The following is a 16,790-nucleotide window of genomic DNA, read 5'->3' as shown; positions in this document are numbered from 1 at the left end:
TCACTAGTGCCTGGTGATATTGTCAATATAACTTTTCACCAATGCCTGGTGATATTGTCAATATAACTTTTCAATAGTGCCTGGTGATATTGTCAATATATCTATTCACCAGTGCCTGGTGATATTGTCGATATATCTATTCACTTTTGCCTGGTGATATTGTCGATATATTGTCAATGTAACTTTTCACTAGTGCCTGGTGATATTGTCGATATAAGTTTCTATTGCGCAGTTGCCCTTAATATATTTTTCTTCGTAGCTGAATAGGAAATAAACGTTCATGACAACCTTCACGAGGCAATCCCCACCGAAACAACTTAGACAAATAAAAACACATTTAATTAAGTTTATTGTAGAGAGGATGTTAAATGCTCTGTGCTGAATTGAGCTTAATTTACGAAACTGCTACCAACTGATCAACTTAATCCCCTCAAATGACCAGTCATGTTGCCAGCCACAGTTTCGTACTTTCCATATTTTCGCCCTCTCTTCCCCATGCTTTATGATGAGTTTTGATTGGCTAAGAGCCCAGCAATAAAGATACGGAGACTCGAGAGGGTCATAATATAGCAGGGTTATTGGCAAAATCTCCCCGAGTTGATCCCAAAGGAGAGCCATGTAACTATTACTCACTCATTGCCTTGGCATGTCAGATTTTCTTTCTTGGGGATGGTCAAAGATCATTCTCACATTCACCTCTATTGTCAAATATTGCCACAAGAGTGATAATGTCGATACTACCTAGTCGATACAATTTTCACAAAACTGCCTGCCTAGCAATATCGTCAATGAAATGATACAATAAAAGTAAATGTGAATCAGATTCAGTAAAAATATGTAAATTAGTTAGTTATCAATTTTATGAAGCATGGTCAAAGTAACTAGTGAAATTTTGTGGAATAGAAGAAACTTATAAGTAGCGACGGGAGTGTTCCTCAAAGTTGTTTAACTGAATAATATATATCAGTTTTATATCCTGCACAGTACAAGTTGAAACAAAACATTTTAGTTCGTGGCAATGCTATAAAAATAAATCTTTGTGCGAGAAAGATAAATGACGCAGACATATAGAGACGAATCTTTGAAATTGAAAACATTCATTGAAGTCGTTTAATACTCAAACTTTCTCTCAGTCATTTGTATGGCGATATTCACCACCCAGTACAGGAGTTTAGTGAACACGCTAAACCACCCAAATATGAGAATATGCTAGGACTTAAACATAACGCGCAAAGTAGTGGCCAGGCTGGTGCCAGGGTGCGAGAATGTCCGTATATTTTGATAAGCGTGTTTTTCTCTTTACTAAAGATTCCACAAATCTAGGCTGTTCTCACAGCGTAATGATTATGTACGAACATTTCCCCCAATTATACGCTCTATTCAAACTGCCCCTCTCCCCGTAGGAATAATTTCCTCTGTGTATACAGGACGACACATATATCAAAAGCAAATAGCAATCCCTCTTTTTCCTGTTTTCAAAACAAATTTTCACGCATCCGTGTGTTTCATTGTACATAAACACTGATGGTGTTGTGGTATGTATCACGGAGGGTAGGTTTGAGGTTGTTTAATACTGATTAAACCGTCATATCCATCCACTCGTCAAACAGGGCGAACATCATTGGCTGCGCAGGAGTCATCCCATCAAGCTGTTTGTATACCTCACACTCTGAACATGTGTTCAATAAGATATAGCCTATAAGTCGTTGATGTGTATTTAGAAGCTGGAGATTCTCGTATTTTTGTTTTCTATTATTTCTTAAATGTCCTTAGCAAACGGCAATAATAATAATAATAATAATAATTGTCCGACTCCCCATTGTTCTTGGTGCCTTAGGTTTGGTACCTCTCAATCTGTTGACTGACATTGGGAGAGTACCCGGGTTTGCTACCAAGAATACAGCCCTTCTGACAATCTGGGTTACGCAGAGGCCTGCAGTGTTGGGGAGTCTTTACATTCTCCGAAAGGTTCTGGGTGGGTTTGACTAGGCAGCGCTTTCTGGGAGAAGTCCCATTCTCTGTCTGGGCTGCGTGTAAAATGGGTAGGGGCCCTAAAGCGATCATGGGCCTAACAAGCCTGACTGTGCCAGGATCACCCGAACCCTCTTTGTTGCATTTAATAATAATAATCATCATCATCATCATCATCATCATCATCATCTTTTCGACGTATCATTCTATGTTGCCGTTCAAGGAAATAATGTTTGACAGATTGCTTTTAAAGGTGAATTTGATGAGTTGATACATTGGGTTTTTTTAATCCATAACTTGTTCTCGTGTATATACGGCTGAAATGATGCCTATGAGACGTTAAATGTTTAATTTACACTCACAATATTCATATCATTCAGTTTCAACAAACTAGATTGATGGGGTCAAATTCGTGTTCGATTACATGGTCTTTTTCTCTCTAATCAACTTGCAGTTATTTTGATTAATCGCTACTTGAAGATGCGCACACAGGAGTACCAAGCTGAACATATCTCATCAAACTAGTAAGATGCAGCAACTCAAGTATATAAAACCCCGTGATGATGCAGTATATCTTACCATAGTAGTCTATAGCATATCTCACTCACAACCATCGTTCACGAACGTTTACATAACATCTATATATCACCAGCTCGTAATACAGCACGAAAGTCTGTCTTTATTTCGGTCGGACGAAGCGGGCCGGTTTATTTGGAATCATTCTAAATATAGAATTCCTAACTAATGATTACTTTAGATCGGGTGCTGTGGCCTAATCCTCTCACAATAACAGTAACATATGGCGACATAAGAATCGGATCAGCAAGAAGGCAAAAGAAATTCAAATTCGGTAGAGAATGACTAAATATAGAATACTGAAAGATCAAAGCACTTTCGCCGACCAGTCACCGTTAGCTGTAAGGAACACATTTAAAGGAGCATGTTCGAAGCGTGTAAAGCAATTTCTTAGCTAGTGTATTAGTCAGTAAATCCCTAATTTTTATTCAGTGGCAGTTTTCTGGAGCACAAACAGAGCCAGACGCTGACTTATTTCTGTCAAAAGACTCCCACATTTAGGTATTATCAAGTTTCAGCGTTATTAAATAGTGAGTTTTTCAGGTAAGTAAAAGAGAAGATAATCTCCAGTCGTTCAAGAGGGAGAAACTTATGTTATTGACAATTTTCCTTTACCAGGTGACGGTACAGTCTTCTGTATTACCCGTTGGAGTTCTTCAGAAAGCACCCGGGGACCGAGTGCTCAAGGGTAATCCTACCCGGTTAGGAGTAGCTCTAAATACCAACGTTATTGTGCTGTTCCCGAAACGTCGGCCCAACTCGGACAAAAGTTGAAAAGTTGCAATTTCTTTGTCTTCCGCCCAGACAAACCCTAATATTGACTCAAGACTGGTGGTAAATAATTCTCTTTTAAGGCAAAAGAGTTCCATTGAAAGTTCGATAACTGCGTAAGCACCTTTAATACTAAACAAATCGGCAAAATAAGTGCGGCTCTTCACATGTTTGAACGCGGTGTAACATGATATAACATAACGTCAGACTCGGTCTGACTTGATTGTCGCTATCCGCCTTAAGTATATCGACTTAAACATACCCTTACCTGAACGAACGACAAACGGGGAATGAGCGGCCATTACGTAAGACTGGGTTGTTGATTTTTGTTTTATACTGGCGTCACAACTCAATAAAAAGATGCATCTATTGATATAAATATCGATAATATCCTACCTTAATTGTTTTCAAATGAACATGGCGAACAGTCAGGGCTGGTCTCACTTCCTGAACATATTCACGTTCTCAAATATTTACATGATAGGATTTCGCGTTGTATTTTACCCTCAAATGCATGATTTATTAGCTCGCACATCAAGTAAAACGTCTTTATGTTGACATGCTGAATGGGGCAAATATGGTGAAATCGAATCTTTTGTTCATGATAATTTAACTTTGATAGTTTCAATGGGTTTTACTGCGAAGGCGTGAATTTAAAATAATTATATTTAATCATTCCCAAAGAGTATGGTTTTTTTATTCTCCCGAGTAATTGTTGCACTGTGTCCATTTCAAACGTTCTAATACCCCAATATTTGTATAAGTGGACCCCACATTTTGTCAATTATTATTATTATTATTATTATTATTATTATTATTATTATTCCATACAGCGAATAAGACTTCTCCCAGGAAGCGCTGCCTAGTCGAATCTTCATCATCATTATTATTATTATTATTATTATTATTATTATTATTAATATTAAAATTGATGCTACATATTATCATGATATTGCTGTTAATAATACATGTTGTCGTCATTATCTGATGATGGTGTTGACAGATGCCAACATTAGCAGGGATTGTGACAGTTGGCAGATCCCCCCCCCCCCCCCCCCCCCCCCCCCCCCCACACACACACACACACAATTCAGCCCGCCAGGCCAACATATTGTGATGGGGCTTCTTTAAGGTGTCCCACATTCTCCCCAATGATCTCAGATCGGTTGAGAATCGGCGACCTCTGGGTTATCTTAGTAAACTTATCCATATGCAGCAAGTGAGTGACTCTGTTTGAAATGATAGATCACCCTCAGTGACAAATATGAAAATCGTGATAATACCAGCTCACGGGTCCGCACCTCATATATCATACCTCGTAAATAACCTTATATGCTGAAACGTTTAGAGGGTGCGCTCGGTAGCGCCATATCCGCTTGAATATACCCCGACATGAGGCAGAAACTATTCTTGTGCCAAACCAACCAGCTGGTCATGGTATGCAATCATGAATAAAGCTGAAAGCACTGGGTAATCATTGTATGACAATTACTTTCAGGAAAGTCACACTAGTGAATCATGTTTTTGGGGGGTTTTTTTTGTTGTTGTTTTTTTGTTTGTTTACGCCGCAGCAATATTCCAGCTATATGACGGCGATCTGTAATTAATCGAGTCTTGACCAGACAATCCAGTGATTGACATCATGAGCATCGATCTACGCAGTAGTTGGTTGTTGGTTGGTTTGTTGTTTTACGCCGCACTCAGCAATATGACGGCGGTCTGTAAATAATCGAGTCTGGACCTCTACGCAAAAGGGACGCGATGACATACATCAACCAAATCAGAGAGCTGGACCCCCAATCCCGTTAGTCGCCTCTTACAAGCATTTCTATCCTGGACTTTCACGGGTTTCATTCATCACGAATACTGAGAATATTCGTTGTAGTTTGCCGTGGAGCAAGATTGGGTGATACGTTTTTAGTTTGCACCGCAAATTACATGACGCCGGCCTCTAACTGCTCCAGTGTGGGTAGGACCAAGTGGTTGATAGCATGAACATCTTTGGGGTAGCTAGGGAACATAACGAGCTACACATCGAAGCCACCAGATCCTCACAGTATAGTGTTTAGAAGAGTATTAACACGTCTCATGTCTCAGTATTCATGTCTACTGGTAATCCAATAAAGAAGCAAAGGTCCGTGCATCCTCTTGAAAACCTCGCCGTGGGACATAGATGGTCCAGTGGTCTGAGGCACTGAAGCTCACTGTAAAAAAGTGCCTCCCTAAGCTGTCAGGATCCGTTGGCCATGGGTTCGAATCCAAGATTCGCCAAAAATATTATTCTTCAGTAATTTACCACACTAAGTCTAGACGTGAAACTCATTTATGGATAACAACTTGTTTGTTGTCAGGGCTCCTTCATCGGGTGAATACATAAGGCGCAAGACGTAGCCCTGACACGTTATTACAGACAATAAAGAAGTTGTTATCCATTAAAGTTGCATGTCCATGTTCTCCCAACTTCTAAATGCCTATCAAAGACTTGATAAAGTCTACCATCTACGCCATTTCGGCTTAACAATAGGCTGACACATAACCTGTGACATAACTGATATACTAATTAAACCGGCGTTACATCCGTACTGCTACTCCCACTTGTAATCTGTCTTCTATTAGTCTGTAGTAGCGTGTCGCCCAGTTTGGCTATTCAACCACAATACCTCCTTTGCCGCCCTAGCAATTGCCAAATTACCTACAAGTGACATTCGCGTTCAGCATCTTGCAACAGCTGCACACATAACAAAATGGAACAGTTATATACCATTTTATTTTATTCCCCACCTGAGACCTCCGGAGACAGCAATCACGCCTAAAGCTCCGCTCCTCCCACACAGGTGAAACAGCGTTCCCTACGGGGCAGGGAAACTTACCTTTCCCGCGGTGGATCATACTGCATTCCTGTCAGCTGATTTCAACAAAGCCATTTCTAACCAGCCCGCAATGCCCGTATTTGCACGGGGTGTTTGTATACTATTAGGGAACTATTGTTCAATTGTCTAAGAGCTTAGCTCCGCCAGTCAACGGCGGAATGCTTAGCAAGAAAGTTGTTACGGCAATAGCTTTGTTTCACCCCTAAGTGGGGCCCTACTTCGTGTGATCGCTGTATCATCCGTCTGGATAAATGGAACTTTTGTTTATTGTTATTCACTATTTTGTTCTGTTACAGAAAGCGATTAAGAAAGCAGCGTGTATTTCCCTTTTGGAGAATCCCCGTAGGTTAGCTTGGAAATGTCGGGTCACCTGGCCAAGAGGAGATTGTCTATGTCAAGACATCCGTTCAGTCAATTCCTAAGAGACTGACAGATCAAATTTACAAAACACTAAACTCGTATCGCCCAATATACTTTCTCAAAAGTATTGCAAAACAGGTTTTTATCAAGGTCTCATTAGAAATTTAAAATATTTGATCAAAAGGCTCTTTGTTAACTGTATAACAGCGCTCTTTACACAGACACAATAACTATATTGATCGTGAACTATAGTTAAAATAGTTTAGAATCAACCTTTAATTTGATTATTCAACAGACCTAAATGGGACAGGTTTTGTAACGATTAATAGATCTGCCTGTATAAGCATGTATAAGCGTCTATTCCCCAGTGACCTGGCTGTGTGAAAATCCCATAATAATGAATACTCCCCAGGGAGCAGAGAATGCAAATTGAACGCATCTTGATCAGTTGTATGTATATAAAAATGTTCAGTGATTAGAGAACCACAAAGGCCGTAGCTTATATTCAGGGATGCAAGTTTCGAGTTCACTTCATCCAAATCCAGCATTTTGTTATTTTGTTTAACTCTGTGTCAATGTCTGCTATCTCTACTGCGTTGCAAATCATATTATGTTTGTAACAAAAGAGTTAGAATGCTGAATCACACCTGGTGAATTAATTCATTCCTTACATGTCATTGCTGCCGAATACATTACCCCCTTATTCCTCCCCACTCGCATTAGTCGTTTAAGTATACAAAGAGAATGATCCTTGCTTTTTATTAAACTTCTTTTGACCCAGACAAATTAAACGCTGTAAAATGCAGACATGCATTATTTCGTGGCATAATTCGCACAGCGATCCAACTTTTTAAATCCCCTGTTAACGTGATGATCCCAAAACAAAGTTCTGCGGTAAACGCGATGATCCTTTCTGGTTGTTCGCAATCACATCCCCAAACCGCGCCACTATACCCTAACAAACAACATTTCCCAAAGTCGTAACATTTCTACCTCCGTCGCTGTGTTTGTCTACACGGTGAACTTTAGCGGCAATGAACAAAACACGCAAATCAGCTTGATCGGTATTTATACAAAGATTGAAATTTGAATGAAGTGCAGTAACGCGGTTTAAAAGCATCAGAATTTTAACACTAGTTTTTTAAGCGTCTGTAAAGTATGTCTGGAAAATGTTTTGATATTTTTTCCTTAGTTTTAGTTGAAAACAACTGGTGGATAGATACATTTTACAGACACCCGTGTCGACACACACACACTGTCTCCACACACACAGTGTCCCTACACACACACAGTGTCCCTACACACACACACACACACACACACACTGTCTCCACACACACAGTATCCCTACACACACACACACACTGTCTCCACACACACAGTGTCCCCCCCCCCCCCCCCCCCCCCCCACACACACACACACACACACACACACTGTCTCCACACACACAGTGTCCCTACACACACACAGTGTCCCTACACACACACACACACACACTGTCTCCACACACACAGTGTCCCTACACACACACTAGACGTTTGAGGCGATAACGTGATAACGCTTGCGTTTTATGGTGGTAATAATCCGAATGTATCGTGTTTATGAAATAATACTCGTGAGTGCGGGAGCCACAGACCGTAAACATAATAACCGTAGCGCTTCTAGGCTAATCTCGACCTTGCGTCCACCTAAAGCATGAAAGCGTCCTAGAGGTCGTTAATACGCGGCTCTGTTGATCGTCAGGGCTGGCACAGACATGTGACCTCCAAGCTTCCGAACTGTCTTCTTCAGAACACGACCCAGCGTCATGAAATCAGCAAATAACAAACTATTAGCGCCAATCACTGAATATTTGTGGCTTGGAATCTCCCGTGGCGAATAATTCATTCGTGTCTCTCCCGTGCTGAGCTCCGGCTTTCTCTGCGGTCAAATATGACTAACACCAATTTTCTCTTTAAAATTAAGAAATTATTATATTGCCTCGGAGCAGTAGGTCCCCGTGGTTGTCGATTCCTACGTCACTGCCGCTCCTGATTACGTGGAGGCTCTGCTGAACTGGGAGATTCACAGTTTAAGGACCACAAAAGCGGTTTCCAAAGAGATGCGTAATATGCTATTTTAATGCAAAGTGATTTGCATTTAAACGTGTAAATTGTAGTTGATGAATTTGTTTCTCGATATTTTCCTATTCCGGTTTTTTTTCAGATTCGATTTTGTATCATGAAGGGGCACAATTTTGGCATTAGCAATGCCATTATAATTCTATCTGTATTCACGAAAACTATCTGGTACGTGAGTAAATAAGAACGGTAATTTATACCTGTACGAAGTAAGATTTCGCGACTCTACAGATAGATGTCGCAGGTAACACGAGATGTTAACGTTGTTATAATAGAAATAATTTACAATGAAATTATGCAACTCTGAAATAAGGTAATACTGTATAACGCTCGGAAGATTTCCAACAATCAGCCCAACAATACCTTTTGTTACCTGAGCGTTAATTAGGTACATACGGCACAGTTATGACCCCAAAATGACTTCTCAGTTCTATAGCACGGCTATGATTAGCCAGACTAACACAGCCCCCACTGGTTAACGCTGCCATGTACCAACAATGAAATTAGTCAATATGGTGGACGGGCACTTGTTAGTATATTCGTGAAAAGGTCTGAAGCAGAGGGCAATTCCTGTTGGGTCGTGACACACAGCCATCGGTATACACACAAGAGAAGAATCTCACCGAACGTGTCTCTAGTGGTGTTAACAAGCTACAACTAGCCTGTGGTTTTCCGAAGAGAGGGCTCAAGGATGAATGCCGTCTCACTTGTAAAGTTCAGACTAATTTTGACATTTTATTTTTTTTATAATGCGGAGACAAAAGTAAATATGTAAAGGTGCACTGTACAATGTCATAACAGCACACACTGTCACACGTACACACTGTCACACACACACACACACACACACACACACACACACACACGAACGTATTCACACTGTCACGCACGCACACGCACACACACACACACACACACACACACACACACCTCGCCCCTCCACCACACTGATTGAGGTCAGCATCTTCCGGTATAGTACCAGGGTCACATCGTGGGGTTCAGGGGGTGGGGTTCGTTCAGGGGTGGGGTCTTGTTGGCGAGTGGCAGGGACGGGCATAACATAACTCGTTTTAACCCATATATGCCGTATTGTATTGACTTTTGGTTACATCCATATTCATGGTAATAACTATAAAGGTGTTTCGGAAGCTTAGGTATAACATTTCATTGGTTGTGGGTCGAACTGTGTTAGATAACGACACTGCTAGTTTCACTTTAGGTCGCTATCACAAGGTCGGCATTTCGAGTATACTAGAATACTGTTCAAAGCGAAGTGAAACCCAACTCACTCACTTAAAAGTCCAATTAATTAGTAGTGTTATGTATTTGGAAGAATTTGGATCCAACCCAAATCGTGCGATACCCAATGAGTACCATACAAGAATGTCACCCAAGATGTCCAACCAATCAACACCTGCCTGTCTCTCAGGCGTGTACATCATGAGCGTAGTTTCCCTATTTTCAACTTCGTACTTGGATGAAGTTCTCCATCACCAGTAAGTTGCATTTTAATCAGCATCTATGACTTGTTTCGCATCCCACTGTAACAAACTGCTGAGCAAAAGATGGTATACACGTGGAAATTAGATTTGATAAAACAAATTACAAACGTTATCAAAACGTTACTTAAGTTGAAAACAGTCGCCGAAACAGTGCAAACTTTAGGTTCAAAACACAACTGATACCCGAATCGAATAAATCACCATCGAATAACAGTTTCTTGTTTGTTTCATTTTTAGCCACTGTCAACCATGGGTGTATACTTTCTCTACCCGAAGCGTAGACAATCACACTTCCAGTTGTGATTATATTGACCCTGTGTTACGAGTACCAAAAAAACCTACGCCTTGCATCCATTTGTTAGATTTGGTTAAATTTGTTATTAATTTGTTCAATCAACAGAATAACAACCATAACTCACACGAGACGTGATGCCCGTTAAGGCTCATTGTACCCAACAATGTTGCCAATTAACCTTGACTTTACCTTCTGAAAATGTAGCACATAACTGTCAAGGACATTCTCTGGCGGATGTCACTACCTTGATTCACCAATCATCACATTCCAGCCGCTTAAAAGCTCTTTCATTCATTCAAACGTTGACTCTATTGTTTTCGCCCACCGATCGTGCTCTGAGCAAGAAAACAAGTCTAAGCCAGAGACTGCTGCACAATAGATCGCGCCACCAAAGCCTGGGACTTCAGAAAGAAAGTGTTTCAAGTTGAATATACAATTTGGCCATATAGAACTACATATTGTCTCTTTGTGTTCTTAATCCGCCGGTTACATCACCACTTGGTTTGTATCTACTGGGGCGTGAAAGTTCAATGGAAATAGTTCACGGGGATTAGAACCCACGAGGTGACTGCAGAAACTTGGCCGAAGTAAACCATCTTCCGAAAACCATTGGTAGTCTATGAACATTTTCTCAACCACCAACGTAACGGTAAACTTTCACCCTGTTTACGAGTATGCAATGTCCCAATAATAGTGCTGTTTCCCTCCACGGTATGTGTAACGGTAAAGACGTTGTCGATGCAACATCAGATGAATGGACACTGTATCATGAAATGAGTTGAAGTTCGATGTATGTTCATGCCATACCTCACCGACAAGCTTTACGGCCATACACTTCATGCCACAAACACTTTAACCTTACAATTTACAAGAGTATTCTAAGTAGCTACAAATATTTATCATTCTGTTTCATGAAGGGGTTTAGGTTTCACATAAGCTGTGAAATAGTTGAAAATATCTAAACTGAAGGGGAAAAGAAAGCATACAATTGAAGATAAATTGGATTTACAAAGTTATAAACCTTATCAAAACACTGGGCTGAAAACAGTTTCCGAAACGGTGAAAACTTAAGGTCCAAAACACAACTTTATACCCTTATCAAATACATCCCCTCGAATAAACATTTCTTGTTTGTTTCATTTTTAGGTGTGTGTATACTTTCTTTTGCCCGGCAGTGTAGTTTCAACAAACTAATCCTGAACTCGTACTCATTTGCTCGTCACGCCAAGACCAAGGTTCGATTCCCACATAGGCACAAAGTGTGAAGCTCATTTCTGGTGCCATTCCGCCGTAATATTGCTGGAATATTGCTGTCAGCGGTGTAAAACTTGAGTCACTCACGTACTCATACTTTAGATATACCGCCGGAAAGAAATATGGGACTACTAGTAGGCAGAACGATGCAAGTTTACTTATATGTTAACACAATACAAACCATATCAGCAAAATAAAACCTTAGAGAAATGTAAGTGGCTGTTTTTTCCCTTCAAACATCTGGTGTCTCCCTTCCATGCCACACAGTCTATGGTGATCATTGGCCTAATTTCAGGATGTCCTATCAATCATGTGCTTCTCGTCAATAAGTTCTCTTATTTCTGTACATCAATATATACCGTCCAGGTGATATAGTGTTCACTATGTTAACACGTTTGTCATATCTGAAGTTATATATCACATATAATACCAAGATGGTCACATATTATATCAAGATGGTCACATACTTTGCTAAGATGGTTACACGTTATGCCAAGATGGTCACATATTATACCAAGATGGTCACATATTGTACCAAAATGGTCACATATTTTGCCAAGATGGTCACATATTATACCAAGATGGTCACATATTATACCAAGATGGTTACATATTTTGTCAAGATGGTCACATATTATACCAAGATGGTCACATATTATACCAAGATGGTCACATATTATGCCAAGATGGTCACATATTTTGCCAAGATGGTCACATATTATACCAAGATGGTCACATATTATACAAAGATGGTCACATATTATATCAAGATGGTCACATATTTTGCCAAGATGGTCACATATTATACCAAGATGGTCACATATTATGCCAAGATGGTCATGTATTGCCAATGGATAACATGACAAATTTGAAATTGCATACACTGTAATCGTTATAATTAGTAATCAATTTATTTAATCCAATGTACTGGATGTAATAATATTAAATGTATATGATCCATTTCTACTGTGTTCAATGATATAGAAGTTCCTTAACTTAATGCCAAAACTTTATATTCATACCAACTCGACAACGCCGATACCAAAACAGATGTTACCATGGGCAGGACTGGTAGTAAAGCAGTGTTCTTTAACTCACATGCAATGTTCGCATATCATGCTGTAAAACAAACATCATCATAAAATCACTGTCAACAACCTCAAGTACGACAACCCAACTGAGTAAGTGACAGTCAATATATCTCCATTTCAAATGAAGCAAACTATTTGACAACTATGACAAGAACATATAGCCATGGACGACTTTCTGTGTAATCAAGGCTAAGACAACGCCTCTCATTGAAAGGTTTCCACAGCTTACAGCGAGTTGTTCAACTTCAATGAAAGCGAAATCCTAAGAAGGCCGTAGTATTTGAATCGATCCCTACTTCAGTTAATCCCAGCGGTTCATATTTCTGATTTAAAGATAGTTTGATAAACATCTGAAGCACAAGACGTGTATATTTGAATTAAATTTCATACGTGGACAGAAACTAGAATTTAAATAAGTTGAGAGAATATGTCTGCAAATTTTAGTTTCAAAGGACTAGTTTACAGATACAAACCCTATATACAGAAGCAACGGGCGTAGTCTCATACCAGTGTTCATAGGCTTTTCTGTCGCGGGTAGGACCATTAATTACAGCACTCTACATATTTTGATTTTCAAAAAAATAAGTTTAAGAAGGATATAATTTGAATTAAAAGCTAATAAATAAAAAAATAAACCTAAGGGTGAAAGGAATACTTTTGATATTGCATGTTTGACATTGTACAAGAATTAAATACCCCCGCGTACATTTCATCTTCTCAACCAATTCCAAACGTAAAAGAACTCTCAATATTGCTCTGTAAATTGATATATTGGTTTTACGAATATCTTAACATAATAATTCGTGTCTAGGACAACTTGACATACTGTAATTTAAGCATAAAAAACAACTAAAAAATGTTCTGAACCACCTGATTCTTGACTATAGTTAATCTGTCACGGCATGACACGTTTACTAGAGTAATAGGAAAGAATCAGGTGGTCCCGAACATTTTTTGAGTAGAATATGTGCAGTGGTATTTGACATTATGACACGAGGAGCTTAACTTGTTTTGAGTAGTATATAACAGTATGAAACGAGGACCTTAACTTTTTGTAAGTAATATATAACAGTATGACAAGACGAGGCATGATAAGTCGAGGTAGGTCCAAGCTCACAATAATAAATCTCTTTATTCCTATTCTATGGATCTTGTAACACATTCCCCATTTGTAAGAGAAGAGGGAACGATTCCAACTGGAAAAGTTTCCCACTAGGTTTGTTGACATCCATGTTGGAAAGGCTTCATTACTCAACCGTGAATTGAAAAAAATGATATTAATCATCAGCCACGTCTCAGCAATGTATGAAACACCTTTAGATACTGCCTCTCTGTGTAGTTACAAGCTACCACATAGGAGGCGGCGACACGAGCCCCGCCGCGGCTGCTTCCGTGTGATTAATCACGGTAGAGAATCTAGCTCTGTTTCTAGTCGACTTTGATATATATCCATATGCGTCCAGTTTCTAGCTTCGGTTAAAATGGTTTGAATAATAGTAATTCCACAAATAATTCTAAAGAATTCGATGAATATGGTTCTTATTGAACTATAACTTTCTCATACGATGAAATCTGAATAACAAAGTGTTGATTTTGTTAAGAACACTGAGTTATTTTCTATTTTTTTACGAATGAATGATTATGTGACATTATGCTTATATGATAAATAAATATGTATTTATAAATAAACTATACATTGACGACATAATTATGCTAACTGGAGTATTAATTTCATGGGTTTGTCGCAATGTTTTGATGGCCTCGTGTCTGTAGTGTTCTGGCGATGTCCTGGCTATGTAGAAACATAGCTTTCGTTATACGCCAGAACATTGACAACGTACATAAAACATATCATGGGTAAGTGTTATATGTTTTTATGGTACTGATGAAAATACTGACAAACGCACCTACTTTGTTCAGTTTATTCTGCTGCGAATCACCCGAGAACCTTAAGTGATATTCACCACAGAGTTAAATAATATATTGTTAATATCGCTTTTAAAGTATTCGCCGTTTGTCATGGTTGCTTTGAAATCGATATACATTCTGTCTGGGCTTGCGTTTCGATCTATGAATTAAGGAGTTAAATAATCCAGTTAAATAATTCAGTTATTTAACCTCGCCGGTCGCCATTCGATATTTAAAGAAAAAACTATAGTGTCAAGGTCACTTGGTTAGCTCAAATCTGTCATGAAATTATGGTCCTTTCCAGCGTCCATACACTTTGAAGTCAGAAACGTTCCATGTCACCATGCACTGGTACGCTCGTAGTGTTCGATATTGCTTGTTGTTATGGTAGCCAGTTCTAGCACTTGTTGGTCAAGTGGCGATATTCTCCACCCCAGCCAGATAATATATGGCCCGACGCTTACCGAATGCCCTTAATGCAACCCAGTTTGACTGCAAACATTCAATAGATATTTCTTTTTTTAGCCAAGTTCAGATTGATAGTCTTATTCATAATAATGTTTCTGTTTCAACAATTCTATGCAAATATTCCTCGCTACAAAGCTTATACCCGCATATACTATAGTAGTGGGTTTAGTATTATTGATCTTATAATAGCACATGCGTGTATACAACGCACGTTTAAGCTTCGGCAATAGTAAATGCAGATAGACCTCAAGGCTATTCATTGCGGGTTAATCCACTTTATGAAAAGCCGTGAAATTAAAGAAAAAACTACACGTGTTTTAATGTCCATGCACTATCGATGTACTTTTAAATTAAACAGACTTTTTGTAACACGTTTACCAAGAGTGAGTTTCTTCCATGAAGAGTGTGAATATATTCTCCAGTAAGGCATCACAGTTTGTCTGGTACTACACGTATTATGGGAGATTTTAACATTGGAAACGTTGCCCTCGCTGTATACAATCGCACCATTAGTATAAGAGGGTGTCTCTTTGACGCCGGTCTCTTTGAAACGAACGAAGACTACTTTCAAATAACTCCCCTGTCTGAATACGGCTAACAACAGTGAAATATCCGCGATAAGTGTCGCATTGATTTTTGCTGCGTGAAGAAAGTAATAGAGATTTGTTGGCAGTAAGTCACTGGGTTGTGAGCAGGATATAGTGTAATAGGTAAAATGTCGACGCTTTAATCGTGCATACACTGAAATATACGCTTGACGTCGTTTAATTGATTTTGTGTACTTAACTAATTATCGATTGTGTATTTAGAAAATAATGTCAGTGAATGAATATTTAAGTATTTTAATTCGACACAAAGGTTTAATTCGCGAAACATTTAAATCAATATCATTGTACGTTTTCTTATAGCGATCAGATACTTTCAATAAGAGAAATTATATTTCTTAATTCTTCCATTCCCTGGGATAATTACTCGGAACACTTCGTTTGACTAGTGTTGCCGAGGTTAGAATGTCCTTCAATATACAATACATGTGCTATTTTAACGTATATACTTAAGGAATATTTTGTTGATTTCTTCGACGATGGAGAAAATGTTTCATCACATGTAATACCATGATAAATATATTATTATTTTGTTCTAAAAATAATAAACAAGTTCTTAAATTGCTGTGTGCGCCGTAAAAGAATTTATCGATGCAACACACACTAGATAAAACCATGAAACTCGCTCAGGCATACCAAGGAACGCGGCTCAGCCTTTTACGATTAACCCAGAGGCTTTTTCACTGTATTCTCAAATGTCCAGCTTATCTAACACTACAGACTTGCTGAAAGAGTTTTCAATATACCTTAACAATTCCTACGTAAATTGAAAGGCACGAAAATAGTTAACAATGGAAATATTTTCGAGTATTTTATTTTAAAACAGGTTTAGCGGACAGCAACGAGAAGTGTCTCACCCCGTGCTGTTGTCCAAGCCTGCGACATCACGTAAAACTGACACCTAGTTCAGAGAGGTTTATTTCGCATGCGTTTCAGGTAGAGTTGTTGATTTCAGGGTTTCACTATTTACTAAACACACTGGGTTTCATTATTTAGTG

General features: G+C 39.0%; 1 protein-coding gene across 5 annotated transcripts in view; it reads right to left on the bottom strand.

Moving 5' to 3' along the window:
- The window catches only part of LOC124112190 (sonic hedgehog protein A-like), a 157,871-nt gene that overhangs the window by 25,809 nt on the left and 115,272 nt on the right, over positions 1-16,790 (bottom strand). The gene's annotated exons all lie outside the window — the stretch shown is intronic.

This window comes from Haliotis rufescens, unplaced genomic scaffold, assembly GCF_023055435.1.
Source record: "Haliotis rufescens isolate VD_foot unplaced genomic scaffold, xgHalRufe1.0.p SCAF_4, whole genome shotgun sequence".
NCBI classification, from domain to species: Eukaryota; Metazoa; Mollusca; class Gastropoda; order Lepetellida; family Haliotidae; genus Haliotis; species Haliotis rufescens.
The sequence above is the reverse complement of the archived record's forward strand: the minus strand, read 5'-3'. Positions and strand labels throughout refer to the sequence as shown.